We start from the raw sequence: 8,717 nt of genomic DNA, 5'->3' as shown, positions 1-8,717 counted from the left end.
AAGTCGCCTAATTCCCTGATCTTCCCACTATGAGCAGTGGGGAAAAACTTCATAGAGCAAAGAATCACAAGCTGAGAGTTAAAAAAGAACAATCATTAGGCTTGCATTTAAAAAAGAAGAAGAAGAAGAAATTTTATTTTGACTAAATTTATTTTGACTAAATATAAACAAGCATGCTGGTGTGCACCCGGAATGCCAGCTTCTTTGGAGACCGAGTCGATAGCCTGAACCACAAGTGAGACCCCTATCGCAAAATAATTATAAACGGATAAACCAAGCTTCACTGAGTTCCTCCTATGTACATAGCAATATAATGTGTACAAAGTTCCTAGAGGAATTTATGTACTTGAGAGGCAAGAAAAGTGGGCAGAGATAGCTGTACCTAGGTCTGCCCTTCATAGCACACTTAGTACATACCACACATACACTGAGTCCACATAACATTTGTTCATAACTGTTAACCTTTGCCAACCCTAAAAGAAAAGACTGTGGTCTGTATTTTACAAATGAACTAAAGCTTAGAGATGCTGACCCGCTGATTCATTCCACAAATACTTCCAAAGCATTTACCTTGTTTGGGCTGGGTACCTACAATTCAAAGCTCTAGAGATGAGACATAGTGGTGGAAAAGACAGCTAAGGGTCTGTTCTGCTCATGAAAACTACGTATTCTACTTGGAATGGCCAGATAATCAGTAACGAGGAGCAATGCTGAAAGAAAAGTGAAGTAAGATACCATCAAGGAGACTGGAGTTGGGTGGGTCCCATGTAAGAGATGCCATTTAAACTGATACCTGAAGGACAAGGAGTACCCCCAGAAGACCTAGAAATGAAGGTAGCAGGCTGGGGGGTGGGACAGCAAAATCAAAGATGCTGAGAGAGTTGATACTGGCATGTTCAATGAGCAAAGGCAAACCCAGAGTGTGCAGAGCAGGGAGCTCTCCTCTGTATCACAACACCAATAAACAATAGAGCTGAGACTCAGATCTGCATCTGCTCAGGATGGAAGCCCAGACTCCACACCACCCAGCACTGCCTAAACGGACAGAAGAAAGCTCTACACACTGATGTCATGGAGTGTGTGTTTACGTTAACAGGAGAACCCCCAAAGACCTCTGGAAATACAAATTTAAATGGAAGAAACTCTTGTAAGCAGAAAGGCTTCCTCTAAGAACATACGCAGACAGTAAGGAATGCTATTGCACCAACAATTTACAAAATGCAGCTTCATCTGACTCTGATGCTAAACTCAACCCAACCCATTGACATTTCTTATCTTAGACTGGAATCCCTTGCAAGGATGCAGGAATGTAGCTGTGATGCTTCAGCTTAGAAGTTCAGATAAGCTGCCTTCCAAAAATTCTTGGACTTCTCCCAGGTGTGAGAAGAGCCATTCAGCCTGAGGAGGCCATGCTGTTTATGGTTCCCAGGGAGGCATGGTCCACAGGCAGGAGCTACCTGGGCCAGTTTTACAGGAGACACGTTACATCTGCTAGCCCGATTGTGATTGGGTGGTAGATATGTGAGAGGCTGGGAAGTTGAGACAGGAGTTACTGTTGAGATAGTAATCATATGGTTAGTGGCCAATGACCAAGTCCTGGGCAGGGCAGGCTGAAGCTGCCAGACAAGATGTCATAAACAAGAAAGGCAGAAACTAGAGGGAAATGTGACACCAAGAGAGACACGATATTCTGCCACCTAGCCGAATCAAATGAGTCCATTTTAACTCAGGTCAGCCCAAATATAAACCAGACAGCTGGTCTCCAAGAGGTGAGACTTTTCTCTTAAAGAGCCAGAATCTTCACTTCATCTAAAAGCAAAATTTATAATCAGTTAAGAAAAGGAGTCAGTCCAGTTTCATCCTGCTACTTGTTTTCATACTGGAAGATGTTTTTCCAGAGAATGATGCCATAGTCTGAACCTGGGATGTCTCCCAAAGTGTCTACGTATTAAGGGCTTGGGCTCCAGAGGGATTCTTTCCAGAGGCAATGGAATGTTTCAGAGTGGAGCCAACTGAAAGTTAGGTCACTGGCAGTGTGCCCTGTGGAGGGGATTGTGGATGCCTGCCTTTGTCTCTCTTTTTACTTCCTGGAGACCATAAAACGGGCAGCTCTCTCCACCACACATTCTTGTCAAAATATCCCGCCTCACCACATGCCCGAAGCAGCCATGGGTCAACAATCTGCAGAGAGAGACCAACAGAGCTGAGCTGAACTAAGCCTTCATCTCTCTGCATTGGTTGTCTCAGTTTGCGTGGTTTGCCTGTGTGATATGTGGACGATGGGCAGACTGGAATACACAGGTTCCCTGAGATCTGCAAGGGCAGCTTTTAAAACCAACAAAGGATTATAAACTATTTTCCTTCTTGACAGGATCAGGAAAAGCTCTTGACCTTTGATTTTAAGGCCCATTTTAACTCCTGTTAAATCCAAGTAATTCCTAATTTAAAGATAAACGAGTTTGAACTTAAATAAGGACCTTGCCAAGAGCACATATATATTACTGAGAGGTACCGATAGCTTGGTTACCCTGACACATATACATGAGGTCTTTGTTTTAATAATCTTTATTAAGGTCTGACTTACATACATATAATGCATATATTTTAGGGGATAACTTTTTAGTTTAAGCAAATATATAAACCCTTGAAAATACAGTAGAGCAAAGCTACACAACACTTGCATTACCCTTGTGTGGCTTCACATTGATTATCCCTACCCTGGATGTGAGAGATCTGCTTTCTGACACCAGGCGGTGTTTGTCTATCCTAGAATATCTTGTAAACAGTACCGTCCAACGCTTACTCCTTTCCGTGTGACTTCTGCTCAACATCTGTAGCTGTAGTCTTCTTGTTGTTATTTGACAATCCGTGCACATAATCCCTGAGTACAAAATCAAGCATCCCTTCCTTGAAGAGAGCTTTCGATTTTCAGGTTCACTCTTCGACATGATTTTTAAAGCACTAATAAGATGACATCTTACTTGTGCAAAGCAAAGTTCTGTTAACATCTTCCACTGTCTTCTTTAAAATCCATGGTTCCTGCTCCATACTATTCATGTTCCTCTCCATTTATTTTGGTATAACCAACAACACCATATATATTTAGGATGGACAACACGATGTGTTGGCCTACATACAGACAGTAGAACTATTACTATGATCTACTTATTTAGTGCGTTCATCCCCATGCATAGCTTCTGTTTGTGTGTGTTTGGTAATGATGTTAAAGATCTACTCTTTGAACAAACCGTGTAATCTGCACAACGCATTTGAGAGTCGTTCATTTTATTAAATACACCAGTCATCTGTTCCTTGTTGCTGCCGAGTCACACTCCATTGTTCACGTGCTTCCAGTGTTTCTGCCCATTCGCCTGTTCATAGACACATGGCGCACGTCCTGGCTATTATGAATGACCCTTCTATGAATGCATATATGCAAGTCATTTCATAAAAGTACGTTTCATTCCTCTTGGGCAAATATCAGGAAGTGGAGCTGCTGAGCCACTTGCTTGATACACATGGTCTGTTTCCAAAAACCCTAATGCTTTTTAAAAAGATTCCTCTTGGACTGCAGAGATGGCTTGGCCATTAAAGGCTAGGCTCACCACCAAAATATAAAAGATTATTTTTATTTTATGTGTACCACATGCATCCCTGGTGCCTTGCAGAATCGGAAGGGGGCATCAGATCCCCTGGAACTGGAGGTACATACTACTGTAAGCCAACACTTGGGTGCTGGAAACCAAACGAGGGTTCTCTGCAAGAAGAGCATGTGTTCTCGATCGCGAGCCAGCTCTTCATTTTACACTCACCAGCAATGGATGAAAGTTACTCCATGTACTCAAAAACAGTTGTTATCTTCTGTTTGTTTGATTGATTGGTTGGTTGATTGATTGACTCAGGGTCTTGTTATATATTCCTATCTTGTAGAGAACTTGTCATTTAGACCAGGTTAGTCTCCAACTCACAGAGACCAGATGGTATGTTCTGATGGCTTGTGATAAGCATCTCTGTGCTTTCTGACCATTGCTGTGTTTCCTTTCCTGAAGCCCATCCCTGAGTTATGTGCCTTATTACTGAGCTGTAAGCATTTTAAATATAGTGTGGGGAGATGTCGTTTGATACACATGTGTACTGAGAATTATTTGTTTGTTTGTTTGTTTGTTTGTTTTAGGCCTCTTGTCTTTTCATTTTCTTTATACAAATTAAAAATCTGAAATCTGAAATGCTCCAGAATTTAAAACTTTTTGGTACCGACTTGCCAGAAGTAGAAAATTCCACACCGGACCTCTTGAAACAGGTCACAGTCAAACCATGAGTGAACTAAAAATATAAAAATAACCTTCCAGGTTATGAGTATGGGATACACATGAATCATAATTTCATATGTAGACTTGGAGTTCTGTATCCAAGATCTCTCGTTATTCACATGTAAACATTCTCAGATTTAAAAAAAATAATCTGCAGCTCAAAACATTCTTGAGACTTGTGCTGTAAGTTATGAGGCCTTTAACTCACAAATGGGCTTCTTGAAAGGAACCGGTGACCAGTGAGTACCAAGATGTTTATTAAAAGTCATTAGAAAACACTGCCTGTTCTCGGTGAGTTTGAGACTAACCTGGTCTACATGACAAGGACTATATAATTTTAGATAAGGATATAAACTTATAGTGTCTTTCCAAAAATTTTTATTTGGATTAAGTTAAATTTGTTAGGGTTTTTTTTGTCGGTTCTTGTATCCTATTTAAGGAATCTTGTTTAAACCAAAGTTTATAAGATTTCCCCCTATGTTTCTTCTACACCTGTGATCCACTTTTAGTAATTTTCTGTATATATAGTGAAATAAAGGGTCCAAATTAATTTTTCTTATGTCAATATCTAGCTTCCCAAGAAAAATTTATGAGAGCTGCCTTTTCCCCCATTCAATTAATTTGGCCTCTTCTGTCTCGTTAGTTTTTATGCCTTGTAATAATCACTTTCTGTTCCTTGCAAAATGCCCCTCATCTCTACTGTCCAGTCCCATAGACCAAAGCCAAGTCAACAGCCCCATCTCTTCCTACCTCTGCTTTCTCAGATCAAAAGGGAAAATTTCTCCTGTGCTCTGCCAGGGCTCTCCCTAGAGATACCATAGTCTAAGAGGTTATTCCCCAGTAAAAGCATCCTTGCTCCATCAGTTTTCTTCCCTAAAGCATTCCTATCTGTCTTCTGCCAAGCTCCTGGGAGCAGTTCCCTCATCCAGTTTGTCCAGTTTTCTGATTGCCTACAGCAAGAGAAGCTCCAGTTCCAGCTGCCTCGTCTTGGTCTGAACTTGGCACAAGGGCTTCTGCTTCCAAACCTAAGCCCTCTAATGTGGGGAGAAACCCCCAAGGAGCACCTATCAGCCGCAATGGAGGCATCAGGAGCAGCAAATCCTAAGAGCAAGTTAGCATGCTCAAGGCTGCAATATTCAAAGTGTGTGTGAAGACATAGTAGATGCAGCCAACACCCATCCCGCAAAGGGCTCTTACCACTTTTACAAATGTTACCAAAATTATAAGGCCTGGGAGAGAGAGGTTCCTTATGGTCAGTCTACCTGATTCTTTATATGGTCGCAAATGTCCACTAAAGGTCATTGAGCAGCAGATTTCTTCTACTATCTTCAAACTTAACAAAAAGTCTTAGCTCACAATAGAAAGGGCTACAATTTGCTATTTCCTAAGATGAGCCCAGGTACATTATACAGATCCAAATGTCCCAACAAGGACACATATCACATGCAACTATCAAAAAGCACCTTCCTGGACTTGAGGTTAACTGGAAGAACCTGTTGACCCAGACAGCAGCCTGGGTACTCCCAGCAGGCAAGGCTGAGACAAGCGAGCAGAGGCCCTGTAGCTGGCTAAACAGCAGCATCCAGGTTAGCACGATCTCCTCTGGGGATGAATGTGTTTGGGTTTAGAGAGACAGTGTTTACAAGCAGCTTGTGAGAACGAGAGATGAAGATGGGATGTTGGTTAGTTAAGCCTGTGAACCCAAAACTGGTCAGCCACAAAGATGATGAGAGATGTTTGCCAGTCTTGGTGGACAGTAGTAACATAGGTGGCTCCTTTCAGATAATGCCAGATGCCTAACTATGACTTTTAAGTAAGTCTGAGAATACATTTTCAAGAGAAGAGAATGTACAGGTGTCAATAACTAGAAGAAAATTTTCAACAGGCTGGGAAAAATGATGGCACATTTAATGTACCAGTTATTGGGGAACAAGATATGTAGGACAGACACTTATTTGATTAAGAGATCAAAGATCGGCATGACTGCCTAAACAGGAACTGAACAACAATAGACATTCTAAATAAAGTGGACAGCAAAAGCCCACAGAGCCTCAACTCTAGACAAAGAACCACAGGCAACCAAGGGATGCTGAGAGAAATGGTCTTTTCCAGAGAGAAGCATTCCAAGTGGTTTCTAGATACCAAGTGGTCAGCCTTGAAAACACATATACAAGTAACATTATACAGACTGAGCAGGTTGTGTCTAAGTGTTTATGAATATACACACACATATATGCATACCTACGAACATACATAAATATGTTTGTGTGCATAATATATGTATATACATATATGTGTGCATATATACCTATATATCCATATATGAAATGTATATACATATTATATATGTATATGTGTGTATGTATATAGATATAGATATACATATAGATAATGTTGTAGCAACAGTTAAGGAAAGAAGAAGCCAAGAATTTGAAAGAGAACAAGAAGTATATAGAAGGGTTTGGAGGGCTCTCTGCTCCTTCCTGTTCCAGAGACAGCTGCATCTTCTTGTGCAGTGCTAGCCTCATCTCATAGACAAGATGGTGAAGGTCGGTGTGAACAGATTTGACTGTATTGAGTGCCTGGTTACCAGAGCTGCCTTCTGCTCTGCACTTGGCAAAGAGGAGATTGTTGCCATCAACAACCCCTTCATTGACCTCAACTACATGGTCTACATGTTCCATTATGACTCCACCTATGGCAAGTTCAACAGCACAGTCAAGGCAGAGAATGGGAAGCTTGTCATCAATGGGAAGCCCATCACCATTTTCCAGGAGCGAGACCCCGCTAACATCAAATGGGGTGATGCTGGTGCTGAGTATGTCGTGGAGTCTACTGGTGTCTTCACCACCATGGAGAAGGCCAGGGCCCACTTGAGGGGTGGGACCAAAAGGGCCATCATCTCTGCCCCTTCTGCCATTGCCTCCATGTTTGCAATGGGTGTGAACCACGAGAACTATGACAACTCACTCAAGATTGTCAGCAGTGCATCCTGCACCACCAATTGCTTAGCACCCCTGGCCAAGATCATCTATGACAACTTTGGCATCATGGAAGGGCTCATGATCACAGTCCGTGCAATCACTGCCACTCTGAAGACTGTGGATGGGCCCTCTGAAAAGCTGTGGCATGATGGCCGTGGGGCTGTCCAGAATATCATCCCTGCATCCACTGTTGCTGCAAAGTCTGTGGGCAAGGTCATCCCAGAGCTGAAGCTCACTGGCATGGCCTTCTGTGTTCCTACCCACAATATATCCATGTGGATCTGATGTGCTGCCTAGAGAAACCTGCCAAGTATGATGACATCAAGAAGGTGGTGAAGCAGGCATCTGAGGACCCACTGAAGGGCATCTTGGGCTACACTGAGGACCAGGTTGTCTCCTGCGACTTCAACAGCAACTCCCACTCTTCCACCTTTGATGCTGTGGCTGGCATTGCTCTCAATGACAACTTTGTCAAGCTCATTTCTTGGTATGACAATGAATATGGTTACAGCAACAGGGTAGTGGACCTCATGGCCTTCATGGCCTCCAAGGAGTAAGAAACCCTGGACCATTCACCCCAGCAAGGACACTGAGAGCAAGAGAGAGGCCCTCGGTTGCTGATGTCCCAATTTGGCCCCAACACTGAGCATTTCCCTCACAATTTCCACCCCAGACCCCCATAATAACAGGAGGGGCTTAGGGAGCCCTCCCTACTCTCTTGAATACCACCAATAAAGTTCGCTGCACCCACAAAAGGGGGGTTGGAGGAAGGAATGGAAAGGGAGAAATGATGTAATTCTTTACAGAGAGAGAGAGAGAGAGAACACAATGATATCAACCAACCAGAGCTCCTAGGGTCTAAACCACCAACTAAGGTGTATACATGGGACTCATGGCTCCAGCTGCGTATGTAGCAGAGGATGGCCTTGATGGGCATCAATGGAAGGAGAGGCCCTTGATCCTATGAAGGTTTGATGCTCCAGTGTAGGGGAATGCGTGGGTGGGGGCATGCCCTCATAGAAGCAGGAGGAAGGAGGATGGGATAGGGGGTTTCTGGGGGGTGGAATTGGAAAAGGGGATAACATTTGAAATATAAATAAATAAAATATCCAATAAAAAATAAACACATTTTTCAAAAAAAGAGAACAAAGACTAGCTGATTCTTCATTAACAAATATTTTTCACACACCACAGAAGAAACCTATTTTCTTTTTTTAACTACCTTATCTATTTCTGGGATTGAAACAGGGCTTTGCACCTGCTTGGTAAGTGCTCTACCACTGAGATAACTCTCTAGCTCTCAAATTAGTTTGTTTACAGAAAACTTAGCCCATCTGCCAAACTTCTCCTTGAAATAAAGTCTATTTGGTGTTTAAGAACTTCAATCTTGCAAAGAAATATATGGAGTGGCTAAAATCGTGGC

General features: G+C 42.5%; 1 pseudogene across 1 annotated transcript; it reads left to right on the top strand.

Moving 5' to 3' along the window:
* The first annotated feature begins 6,850 nt into the window (after nucleotides 1-6,850).
* LOC110302401 lies at nucleotides 6,851-8,044 on the top strand (annotated as a pseudogene). The gene has a single exon (XR_002378797.1). The product of XR_002378797.1 is annotated as a glyceraldehyde-3-phosphate dehydrogenase pseudogene (transcript).
* The last annotated feature ends 673 nt before the right edge of the window (nucleotides 8,045-8,717 follow it).

This window comes from Mus caroli, chromosome 1 (assembly GCF_900094665.2).
Source record: "Mus caroli chromosome 1, CAROLI_EIJ_v1.1, whole genome shotgun sequence".
NCBI classification, from domain to species: Eukaryota; Metazoa; Chordata; class Mammalia; order Rodentia; family Muridae; genus Mus; species Mus caroli.
This window is presented reverse-complemented; position numbering and strand designations above follow the sequence as displayed.